The following is an 11,115-nucleotide window of genomic DNA, read 5'->3' on the forward strand; positions in this document are numbered from 1 at the left end:
CTAAATGACAGTCCACAAACCACTGGTTGACGTCATGGTGGCTACGTCCATCTACTATATCCAGTCTGTGGTAGTGTATAAAACCAACTCACCTTAACTCTTGCATATCTCTGCTTCTGTGTGAATTGTGTCTTTGGTCATTCTCTGAACATGTGAATGCAGTCCTTGAGTTTTTTCTGTGTGGAAGTTATGTGATCTGGGTGCTACCTATTTTGAGAACAGCTACTTGGTTGCTTCATGTCCTCCAGGATTCATCTTTTTCCATATAGGTTTATAATCTACGGTGCCTATCTAACATTGTCATTTCGGTCTGCTATCTTAGAAGAAGAGCCAACCTGAGTGTGCCAACAACTACAGTTCCTCAAATGGCCACTTGAGGCTGGCACTAAAAGTGATTCAATTTCCATAGACCCACATGTTAAGAAAGTCCCATTTTACAGCAAAAATACAAAAAAAACTGTTTCTGTCTCTGTAGTCCTTATTCAGGACAGCTGTATGGGCAGCTGATTTTATATAATTCATTCACACTCCATCTCTGTGCTCATTTTTGGATCAGCTGGGAGTTAGGAGGACTCAGACACTGCCAGGATGGTGACAGCCAAAGCCACCACACTGAGCTCCCAAACTGCTGTTCCGGAAACCTATAGGTGATGGTGTGAATGATTCAAGATATTCTACGCACACAACATTTTACATAATCTATACTTGAAGACAGATCCCTCCTCTGCTCCTGTTCTCAAAGTTTCCCTCACATTCTACCCAGTTAAAGGATTTTTTTTCTTATGTGAGCTGAAGGTTTCCAGATAGAGGTTGTCATCACATTTATAGAGCCAGCTGAGGAAAATTTGTGATATTGGTCATTGTAAATAAAACTGACATGACTTGACATTTATTTTGTACATGGCCTATTAACCTCAATTTTGATACAAGTGTTGTCCAATATTGTCATCATTATCACTGTCATGGTGAAGCAAAGCAAAGCAAAGTCAGATTCTGTTGGGCCGCTGAGGAAGGACCAAAGGTCCATCGGAGGAATTAAGATGTGACCATTTCTTCGTCATCCCCTCCCCCCAAACACACTCTTAGACACACATGCTAACCATGACAAATAGCCTGTGACGTGCCTCTGTGAACATGGCACGAAAGGGTCCACTCCCTTTCCCCAGGGCTGGTAAGGCAGTGGAGGCTGCCAGTGTATGGGACTCTGAGCATGTCCTCACTGAATCTGAATTGTACGCTCTGTGAATCATTTCCCCTTTCTAGCAGCAGTCAAGTAAAATCGCATGTGAAATGACAACGGTAGTATTTCTGTCACTGCTTGCTGTTGCCAGGTAGCGCTTGTCTTCTTCCAGACCTCAGGCTGAACGTTTCACATGACTCAGCGTCTTCATGTTCAAAAACGCAGAACGGAAACACAGTTGGTCATTCTGAAATCATCCAGTTACAAAGCCTGATTTAATTACTTCCAGCTACTGACATCCAGGAAACATATTAGTTTTAGTTAAAATTCAGTTTGTGTTCAGATGCAACAAATGAGACTTAATCTATTTAGTACGGCTGCATTCCAGTGGAGTATGAAAAGGTAAAAGCAGGGTCATTTCTCTGTGTGACATTTAAAAACTAAATATCACAAACAGGCTTCACTGCTACACTGTAACTTTTATTTTTACCCTTAAAGGATAGGGTTTTTTTTAGCCTTAAATAGGGGAGACTGAGGAGAAGCAACCAAATCTTACCAAATCTATTCAAAGAATGGCATTCAAGGACTTAAATGAATTTACCTCAACCTAAATAACCTGCAGAGGACATATTTAGCTCCTGGGCCCTTAATCAACTTTCAAGAGGAACTCAGGTGAAGTGGCAGGATGTTTGTTCTTCATGTTGGCTGAATTGAAGCCACTATATGTACATTTTTTGCAGTTTGGTGGTTGTGGCAGTTGAGGCCTTTGAAGAACCACCAGACAACATTACTGCCTGAAGTTACAAGCCTCAATACAAGGAGCTTCTTAATTAACAATAGTTCAACAGGTCAAATCAATCTGCATAACAAAAGAAGTCTGGGCTGGGGGAGGAAACATTGATCAGGAGCCCCTTGAATTAAAACTGTGATTAGTCAATTTTTCCCTCAAACATTATCATTGAGTTTTTCTTCACTGATGAAAAAGGTCGTCATAGTTTGTGTCTTGAAAAATTAGTTTTTTTTTCAGTTTAATCTTGCTAGCATCATTAAAAATAGGTTGTCAAAGACAATATAGCATTTTCTCATCAAAGTTTCCATTTCTGGTAGTAACGGTGCTGGCAAGGCAGCTGAATGACAGGAAGTACCACCACAACAGGAAATGAAACGCAAGATCAGACAGGCTGAGACTAGCTTAAACAAGTTAAAATACTTACATAGAGCACCTTCTCCAATAATTAATCGAACCCCTAAAAAGTCATCTCTGTGTGTCAAAGTTACATTTACATTTCCAATTTTTTCTATGAACATAATCCCATCCTGCCTTCAAATGGCTCAGATGTAACTCTACACATTTGCAAGTTGTAATACTGGAGTAATTTAGCCCAAAATGTAGTCTGAAGAAATAAAATGGTACAGAAATCTCCACCCTGCAAGATGGATTGGTTCCATAGGTTTGTTTTGTATGAAACTCTTGAGGTCTGAATCCATCACTACACTGCAGCTCCAAGTTGGAAATCCTTAGTTACGGCACCGACTGCTTATTTTGCCAATAATGTGTCTTCCAGCACATAGAAAGCACCTTATGGACACGTTAACAAGGCAATAAAGAAAAATAATGGAGGGAGTGTTTAATGTCTGCTATGCAACACTGCTCTAAACACTGAAAAGCTGAAGACTGCTTGACTGACTGGTTGTAAAGCTGATGATCTGCTGGTGTCAGCCGGACAAAAGGAGTTTGTCTAAGTCCTTACACTGTCAGATTTGTTAACGCTGAATTGTGTTCGTATTTTCTTGGCAGGGAGAAACGGTTGACAGAGTTCTGCTTGCTGAGTGGAAAATGTGACAGATGCCCTTGGACGTGAATCCGACATGTTCGGCGTTTGAGTTATTCTAAAGAGGTCTTCTGGGTGTTGGAGAAAGCAGGGAGAGGCAGAGGAGAGGAATTCATATCAATGCAATAAACTTACACCATGCTTGTTTATTCAGATGGCTTTCCTCGTGGTGAAGAGTGAGATCAAATGGGCACATCAATTATAAATTGTCCATAAATGTTACTGATGTGGGTCTTGCTCTCTGGATTCTAGAATAACTCAACTCTATGGCTCCAGTGGGCCTTTGGACAAACATAACTGTGATGGTGGACAGCAAAGACTAAATGCTCCCTTTGCTCCGACTGTTTCACGGAGCTGATTCTGAAGTCAAGGCTCTCTCAATCGATAACAGACACTGCTAGACCCATCCGGAATCCGGAATCTCCTATGTTTTTAAGAAATAGTTCAACATTTTAAGGAGCAGCCTCCCAGCAGGAAGGAAGTATTCAGATGCTTCAGTTCGGTAAAAATAGAGTGCTACAATCAAGAATCCTGCAAGATAAATCCTACTTAAGTAAAAATGCACGTGTATTATCAGCAAAATGAAGCTAAAACATTCAACTATGTGGTTTGGTCATTCTCACCGATGTATAATTATTTATAAGGCCATTAGATTATTAATAGTGAAGCTTCAGTGTGTCAGCAGCATGTTACTGTTGTAGCTGCTGTTGGTGGAAGTACTTTATATATAGTTTTATGTACTGGGACAGCAGAAACACTACTGTTCAAAAGTTTGGGGTCACTTAGGAATGTCCTTATTTTTGAAAGAAAAACAGTTTTTTTCAATGAAGATAACATCTAATGAATCAGAAATGCAGTCTAGACATTGTTAATGTGGTAAATGACTATTCTAGATGGAAACGTCTGATTTTTAATGGAATATCTTCATAGGGGTACAAAGGAACATTTCCAGCAACCATCACTCCTGTGTTCTAATGCTATATTGTGTTAGCTAACGGTGTTGAAAGGCTCATTGATGACAATCATATTAGCACATGAATAAAAGTGTGAGTTTTCATGGAAAACATGAAATTGTCTGGGTGAATTCTGAAAAATTCTGATACACAAATACAAACAGGATTTTATTTATCTATTATGTATTTATTTATTGAAATGGTACCATGTGAGAAGTTTAGGAAAATCTCTGTTTGGAGGAGTTGTTGCTAACTCATTGACATTTGAGATATGAAGCCAATTATATTTTAGGTTTCTTTTAAGATGTCAGAAATCAAGAAGGTTGAGAACCATTAGTTTAATCTTTAGTAATGTGTTGTATTTTTAAAATGTGTCATAGAACTGAAGATTTTTATTGTCAATATATACATTTTAAAAAAGGGGGGATCAAAATATAGTATAAATAAAATAACGTGAAATAAATAAATTGTATAAAAATCAACCTACGTACACTGACAGTACTGTAATATAATGATTGCTTATTGAGGTGGCAGTAGTGCAATATACTTATATTATTCACTTCATCGTAGAAGTATAGCTTTTAAATAAGAGTCATGAAGTAGAAAGTAAAATTTTTCCTTCTGAAAAGTTTGTTGGTAGCTGGTTCCCCTTGTTTCCAGTCTTGTGCTAAGTTAAGCTAACTGGCTACAATTTTGTATTGACAGGTGAGAATAGTGTTGATCCTCTCATCTGCTGTAACTTTCACCGAGAAGAGCGTCTCACAAAGTTTCTAACTGTTCCTTTTATGCACTCCAGCTCCCATTATCAGTCTTCTTACCTGTGCAGCCCACACACTCAGATCCACCGATCCTCTCAAGCTGTATAAAATGCCTGGCCACACACAAGAGTCTACATATGGGCCAACACACTTTTTGGATTTGATTTCAGCTCACATATCTCACTTTGGCCTTTCAGAGAATAACATCGTACACAAGAGACCCTAAGATCTTTTCCTCTCCGTCTGCCTCAGTCAGACGGGGGAAAGTAGAGTCAACACTGATGGCTCACACATGTGGCTGTGAAAAGGCAGCTCAGAGGGTGTATTTCAAACAGCGAGGAGGAGGTCTGCGAGCCGACAGACACACAGGATGACTGAGTGTGTAAATATGCACAAGGTGTTGATGTAGTGCTGAGCATGTACGCACAGTCATGCATACATCCTCCCAAAGCAAAGCACTGCATGAGGTTCTCGCAGTGCAAACAGTACATTAGTAACACATGTGTAGTTGTGTCTTCAAGCTTTGTTTTCACACTCTGTCATCCTGCATGTTGATAGAGAGTTTATCGTCACAAAAAAAATGACAGCAGAGTTGATGTTTTATTGCAGCATTGCAAAGTTTGACTTTTCGGACTGCAATATTTCATCAGTGAATCTGCATATTTAGGGGGGATTGAGACCACTTTAAAGGGACATTGCTATAGTAGATACTATTTTTTTCTTCTCTTATCATAAATGTTATATCTGTATCTATCAGATCAGGTCAATTTGGCTGTCAACATCTTGTTTTTTTTAAAAAGTAGATGAAATAAATCAGTTCAAATGAATGGGAACTCAAGGACACTGCACACCCTGATACAGTAGCGACCCGTCAATCACAAGGTAGCCCCATCTTACAGAGTTCCCTGCTTTGTTGTATATTTTACTCCAAATGGGGCCGTAATTTACTAAATGAAAATTCAAAATTCAGGAGGCTTATTATCATATGTACAGAAAACCAGAAAGTTACACTGTACAATGAAATTCTTACTTTGCTCCTTGACCGAAATCTACACAATATCATATTTTGTAAAAAAAAAAAAAAAAGAAAAGCCAAAACAATTCTAACTAAACAAGCAGATTTGAACTGATAGTGGCAGTGGTCATAGATTGCACTGTGCATTTGTAAACTTGGTCTGGATAAAGTTACTACAGCAGTGGTAAAGTGACTATAGTAGTCATTTTAAGTGCATGAACACAACTTCGTTGTCCGACAGCACCTGAATGCACCAATGACGTTAGTTTGATCTTTTCATTGTATTTCATTTGGATTTGAAGAAGCTTTGAAGACGTTTCCTGATTCCGGAGGAGAAGACAGCAGCTTTGTACCTTTGCGGTAAGAAGACTGTGGCTGTTTCTCACTAAGTAACTGTCCGTACTTGCGTTCTCACATACTCGTAAAACGTCATCATCGAGACTGCATCGGACCAGACTAGCATGCATTGATATGAATCAGTAGATAGCTATTTATCTATAGCTGCAGCTCTCAGTAAACAGGAGGATTTTATTAGAGGAAGTCAGACACAGTCACACAGAAAAACATTAGAGCTCACACTGAAACGGCGCTACAGCTCTGTGTCTTGTAGAAGATTTATTTTCTAAGCTGCATGTGTGACAGTAATAATCAGTGCCAGAGTAGACCTCATCAGCACTTCTGCTAGGTCGGCTGACTTCCGGTCACTCCATTAATGCTGTCGTCCATAATGTAGCCAGAATATGGATTAATTTTTCATTTGGGCTTGACAGTGACGAGAACAAAAATATTCAGAGCAAGTGGAGCAGCTAGCTAGCGCTTATTACAGTTTGATTTACATTTTCAATGTCACATTTTTTAAATCATGTAATTTTTCCGTAAAACAAATCATGGCTTTAATTTTGTCAGAGGACCCTGGAAATGATGTTTATCTGTAATTCCGCTAACTTGACTGAACGTGGGCTGCAGTTCCCGTTATTTAAACATCAATATGACATATAAATGCAGATGGACTTCATATATTTCACTATGCAGACATTTTTATTGATGTCTAGTATATTTTATAGACATTAACATATTTGATAGAAATATTAGAAATGGATTTCTGTTTCCTCATAATGGAGTTAATGCCATTAAATGTTCATCAGTGTGAAACTTTTACTTTTTTACCTGTATTTTTAAAAAAAATGTTGGTCATTTTAAGGTAAGACATGAAAGGATGGTTTTCTTAGGTAAATTAATATAAGATTTAATTGACTGAAATCTTTCAGTCAATGTTGTTTCTTTCAACTTGAAATATCTTGATTTAATTAATACAGCGCAGTTAGTTACATTTTATATTATTAAGAATTTTTTCTAAGTTCATTGAGTATATTTCAGAGCCATTTTTTTCTTTTCAATTATCTGTATTTAAAATGATATTAAAATATAATTGCAATGAAACAGCAGCAACATAAGAAACGACCAAATATACAAAGGAAGTGTAGCTGTTTTAATATCAAAAAAGATCTATAAGTTAGAACATGGTGAAAGTGCAGCTAAAGTTAAGTTAGCGAAACTACGGATAAGCAACGTTTCCTTTAACTTCCAGAAAAATAAAAGCCTCATATTTGCTATTCATGAAAAAATCACTAAAAGCAACACATCCACCAAGTTTGTTTTAGTTTGTTGGTATTTATCGCTGGAACAGCAGCACATTTTCCACAGACAGTTTTCAAAAGAAGACGTAGTTGAAGATGTTCTCCAGCAGGACCAGGAAGACCACGACCAAGCAGCCTTGAGAGCTTAGGCATCATCTCCTTCAGGTGGGTGTCAACGGTGCTCACGGTCAGGTCTGTGGTAACCCTGTCAAAATACAAAACAGAAAAAAATCTAGATTATAAATTAACATGTAACCAAAGCACTCTGTGTATACTGTAACACCATAATATAGGATGTAGTTCAGAAAATGTCAAAGTATAGTATACTTTTCAAGAATAACATAGTATGGCCTGTAGTTCATAGTATAGCATGTCGACAGAAAAACCCCATAGATTATTACGTGGTTCAAAAAGCGCAAAATGATAGGATGTTGCCTAAAATTGTCATGTATGATATGTGGTTCAAAAAATGTCAGTGCAGTATATTGTCAAAATAGTATGTCATTCAAGAAAACATCAGAGTATAATATGTCATCTAAAAAATGCCATAGAATAATAATTCATTGCACAACTAAAAGTATAGTAATTTTTAAAACTGTTCCAATTCTTATAACATGTTGGTAAGAAACAACAAAAAACTAAAACAACAAAAAAACACCATTAAAAAACCCTATAGTATAGCAGGTCATTCTAAAAATGTCAGAGTAGCCTTTGGGCTACAAAACGTTGTTCTGTCCCGGCTGTCTGAAGTCGGTGAGCAGCAACACAAAAACAGTCCAAACGCTGGTTTCCAGAGGGTTAGACCATAGAGTGGACGTAGCATCTGGCTCCAAAATTGAAGACCACCCGGAAGTGTCAAAAACTTGCAATATCACGCCGTCCGCTAGGGTTGGCTCCAAAAAGCTTTTGCTCCATAGACCCCAATTCATTTTTGGAAAAAATACAATCTGATAGACTGATTTTCTCCAGCTCAGGATTTTTTTCCCGTTAGTTTTCATGGTCAAAATGAGAGATCAGGTGGCCGATCTTAAAATAAATCAATACTGAATTTTAAATAAATCGTTAAAGTTGGCTGAGCCAGGGGGCGTGGCTATACTTGATTGACAGTCCCATAGACTGGTCCTGCCCCGAGTTGCTCTCCGGTCCAGCCTTTTTGATGACGCTTTTTACGTCACTGGCTCCAAAAAAATCCAAAATGGCGACCAGGAAGTAGCAAAATCCGGGCTTCATTTTCTCGGCATTGAAACCAACGGGTGATGTCACGGTTAGTTCACGCCTGGGTTAGACGGGTATTTATTTGAAAGAGTAAGTTTACAACAACACAACATATGAGGGGGTTAAAAGCAAATGGGTGTCAGTAAAATAAAAATAAACAGAACTAAAAGTGAATTTCACGTTGACATTGATGGGCATTCCAGCCAGGAACGAAGTAAAAGATCATCAATATGAAAAAACCTCTTCCTTTTCACCTCTTAAAACCCAAAAACACACCACAGTAGCATCCTAAACTAAAACTAACAATGGGTTCCCTGTTTTCCTTTCTGAACAATTCAAAGGTCCCTCTCTATCTCCCCACAGATCCACCAACCACTGGAACACATCTCCAAAGTTCTCTGAAGCTCAGCTTCCCCTCAGAAGAAGTGCCGCCAGATGAAGGAGCCTTTTGAGAGGCAGCTGGCATCGTGATTGGACGGTACTTTGGTCTGTTCCAATCCAGCTTCAGCTCCAGAGACGGCAGGCGGGACGAGTCCACGGAGGCCGTATGGACGAAGGCATGCAGCTGAGTACAATCCAGAAAACACCAGAGGAGGAGTGCAGCGGCCCAGGGCCAGAACAAACAGAGTAGCATAGTATGTCTCTGAGAAAATATCATAGTATAGCCTTTGGGATGAAAAAACACCATCATATACATTGTATATTGTACAAATAACAAGTCAAAGGAAAGAGACATACATTGTAGAGTTATAGTAATTGAGGGCTGACTGATTTACTGATTATCAATATTTTTTACTGATTTACGGTAATAAATCGATTTAAAAGTGGCACTACGTTGGCTCTGAACCTTTATCTACCTGTGGTCGCTCTGTCTTCTGTAGTGATTTGATTGGTTATATGTCACAAATAAAACTCCTTTAACTTAACATCTGTAAACAAAACAAAAACGTATTATCAAAGTTTTCTGTTAGAGTTTGTGTTCTTCTAAATTTAACTCTGAAAATGAATATCTACTCCAAATGTCTCACTAATAATCATTATCAGCCTTAAAAACCCACAAAACACCCCTCTATACTCGACCATACTTAGTACAGTCTGGTTCTCCCTTCTATAAATCTGCCTGGAATCTTCCACTTCCTGTTTGTCAAAATGGCCTTCCAGCTGGACAGGTTTTGTAGGAGCTCATGCAACAAACATTTTGGGTAACTGCACTTTAATATGGATGGATGACACTGAATTAGAGTCTGTTTTAATGAGACTGAGTTCAGATGTGTAGGTCTGTCATTAAATAGGAAATTATGTCTCAGAATTCACAGAGAAACGTCAGAAATGTTTGCTAGGTTAGCGTCCCACATGTTCTTTGGCTCAGCTAAAGCTAACTCTCTCCAACTTCTGGATCTCTGGAGTTGCTTGTTGTTAAAATATCTTGCTAGAGGTGCTGAAGCTCAAAAAGTCTGAGATGTTTGTTCAAAATAAGCTCATTCTCAAGTCTTATCTGAACTGTCCTCTTTTGTTTGAACTTTCCCTAAACTTAGGAGTTAATGACAGAGCAGCACATTCAGATTCAGTCTCATTTATGTAGAGATTAAACTTCAGTGTCATTCATTGATGTTAAAGTGGAGTTTTTCAAATGTTTGTTGCACATGCTCCCGACCAAACCAGTCCAGGTGGAAGACGATGTGAAGAGAGGCTCCAGAGCTCCGTGACTATTATTGGAAAGGTAATAACAGACTGACACTCACAACACTGCAAATATATCATGGCAACGACAAATATACATTCCAACAATATCAGCAGTACTCACTTATTTTGCCACTCAGAGGGTTAAAAAAAAGTCTTATTTAATAAATAAATAATGTCAAAATAAGACTTTCTCCAGAGTGTACCCATCTCAGAGTGTATCCTTCCGTTGTCTCCAGGAGATCAGATATTATGTTCTGTAAATAAGTTATTGTGGCATTTTATAATAATGCCAGGTGGGGAGTGTACTGTAACTTTCACTTATTTGTTTGAACCACCAGGACCTCCGGGGGCATAATTGTCTTAGGCGTTGTTTGCAGTTAGTGATCATATGATGCTGCCTCAGCCAATGATCGGCTTGACAGGAAGTGCTAACAGCTTCATTAGCACGAGAATGCTAGCCTCTTTTCACCGTCACCGTCTGCCAGTGCGTTCGTAACCCTCTGAGTGGAAAAATAAGTGAGTAAAGATGCCGATGATATTGTTGGAACGTATATTTGTAGTTGCCATGATATATTTGCGGTGTTGTGTCAGTCTGTTATTACATTTACAATAATAGTCACGGTTTCAGGCTTTGGGGTAGTTTAGCTTTAGCTTTGATTCATCTTACGTACCTTATTGCTTACCAGTCACCTGCAGCAGTTTTCTTATTTAAATTAATCCATACTTACCTGTAACAGTGATGTGTTTGAAGTCTTAAGCAGTTTGTACTGTTATTGACCAGCGCATTCTGTATGTTTATTTCAGTTTCACACTTCTCTGTATTAAAATCCATTCAACTACCA

General features: G+C 38.4%; 1 long non-coding RNA gene across 1 annotated transcript; it reads left to right on the forward strand.

Moving 5' to 3' along the window:
* Positions 1 to 6,018: 6,018 nt before the first annotated feature.
* LOC127530784 (uncharacterized) lies at positions 6,019 to 11,115 on the forward strand. The gene is made up of 3 exons (XR_007937432.1): positions 6,019 to 6,098; positions 7,443 to 7,540; positions 8,954 to 11,115. It is a non-coding gene; the product is annotated as an uncharacterized LOC127530784 (long non-coding RNA).

Source organism: Acanthochromis polyacanthus, chromosome 18, assembly GCF_021347895.1.
Source record: "Acanthochromis polyacanthus isolate Apoly-LR-REF ecotype Palm Island chromosome 18, KAUST_Apoly_ChrSc, whole genome shotgun sequence".
NCBI lineage: Eukaryota > Metazoa > Chordata > Actinopteri > Pomacentridae > Acanthochromis > Acanthochromis polyacanthus.